Source organism: Aulonocara sp. 'chitande type north' Nkhata Bay, linkage group LG6, assembly GCF_057382095.1.
Source record: "Aulonocara sp. 'chitande type north' Nkhata Bay isolate Kocher_YH1m ecotype deep benthic linkage group LG6, A_spYH_male_GT1.1, whole genome shotgun sequence".
NCBI classification, from domain to species: domain Eukaryota; kingdom Metazoa; phylum Chordata; class Actinopteri; order Cichliformes; family Cichlidae; genus Aulonocara; species Aulonocara sp. 'chitande type north' Nkhata Bay.
In genome coordinates, this window is record NC_141349.1 from 9033843 (window position 1) to 9035754 (window position 1912).

The 1912-nt window shown below is 44.9% G+C and overlaps 1 non-coding gene across 1 annotated transcript; it reads right to left on the reverse strand.

Moving 5' to 3' along the window:
• Window positions 1-296: 296 nt before the first annotated feature.
• On the reverse strand, window positions 297-405 carry LOC147327207 (U6 spliceosomal RNA). Its single transcript, XR_015130081.1, has one exon. It is a non-coding gene; the product is annotated as a U6 spliceosomal RNA (small nuclear RNA).
• Between the last annotated feature and the right edge of the window lie 1507 nt (window positions 406-1912).

Genomic DNA, 1912 nt, shown 5'->3' on the forward strand with positions numbered 1-1912 from the left:
GACCTTATTATCTCCCCAGAGAATTCACTTCGATCATACTCACTGCCGTGTATATACCCCCCGACGCTAATGCTAGGTTGGCCATGAAAGAACTTTCTGCAGCCATTAACAAACACCAGAATAAACACCCCGAGGCTGCTTTTATTGTTGCTGGCGACTTCAACCACACCAACTTAAAGACAGTCCTCCCCAGATTCCACCAACATGTCTCCTGCCACACCAGAGGAGACAAGACTTTAGACCATGTGTATTCCAACCTGGCTGGAGCCTACAAAGCCACACCCCTCCCCCACATTGGACAATCGGACCATCTCTCCGAATTTGCGTGTCATCCTTGCGCAGGGGCCATGCTAATCTTCTCTGTATCGTATCCAATTTAGCGTACGCGCTTGCCGAAGCAAGCACTCCCTGTTCCTCACACCTCGGTATTCACCACTCATCCAACGTGTGAAACCTGCTGTGAGGACAATTAAAGTGTGGCCAGAGGGGACAGACGCAGTGCTCCAGGACAGATTTAAAAACACAGACTGGAATATGTTCACCCACACAGACCAGGGGCCCGTTCTTCGTACCTCGCTAAGTAGGTTAGCCGGATTAGATTGTTGACGATTTCGCGTGATCCTGGATCAGTCGGTTCCCCGAAGCTCATCCGGGACTTGCTGTCATAGCAACAGAGCCGTAAGCGTAAACCTGCTCGGGAGCAGGTTTACTTTATGTAAACAGGATTAGATCGCGGCCACGCAGGTATGTCCGCTTCATTTATACGAAAGCAACAGCGATATTTTTCCACTGTTTCACCATAAATAAATATTATCAATGTAACTAAAGATAATGCAGCACTTGATCCTTTTATTGATGTCACACAGATACATACAGGTCATTTCCTAAAAAAGGGAAATGAACTATTAACATTCTATTACATGTATGTGATTATTACAGATGTAATTCATATTTCAGAGTAGTAATTGTAAATTACTTCGTGTAATCAAGATGAGAGACCACGGCTATAAAAGCGAAGGTGGATTTGGGAAGCCTGTCGCAGCCATGTCCTGTCCGTATACGCGACCAACCCATTGCGGAAGGTGCAAGATTGATAAGGAGAGTCCTCAGAATTCAGCGTATATTGCGGGATAGACAGGATCCTTTAGCTCAGCGCGACAGTGTGCTCATAGAGAGATATCGATATTCCCGTGAGGGTATTATTTACTTAACCAACTTGTTGACGAGGGGGTGCAGGACCACCACCTGTCTTTTTTTCCTCTGCCCTTTTCTTGGTTGCTGTTATGAACAAACTAACAGAGTATTACAGGCCAGTATTACCTTGCCAAGAGACGCAAAGCAATCTAAGAGATAAATATTACCATTCTGTAGAATACTCCTGTATTCCACTTTTACTTGTTCCCATGTTCTTGTGGGTCCTGTTGTGGCTCTAATGTGAAAGGGGATATAATATAACATATTATAATATAATATAATGCCATATGATATTGGACAATATAGTGTGATATGATAGATCTACCCTACCGCCTACTGGTGTTGGCCAGAGGGGCCGATGGCGCGATATGGCAGCCTGGCTACAACCGTAGCTGCCTCCACCAGTGTGTGAATGTGGGAGTGAATGAATAGTGGTATCGTAAAGCGCTTTGGGTGCCTTGGAAAGCGCTATATAAATCCAATCCATTATTATTATTATTATTAAATTACCTACGAGTTTGATTTGTCAGCAACTTTCTGCCAGCCCTCTCTCCTTGCTTTTGCAGTGTTCTCTTGCGTTTTAATTAAACTCTGAAACTCCTGTAATCCCTCACTCATGAGTTCTTGCTCTGCTGCCGGAAAATACCGAGCACGCCCCTTCGACATTTTCGCCGACCAATCAGCGGGTTGCCGATCAATGTTTCTACTATCGATGCGT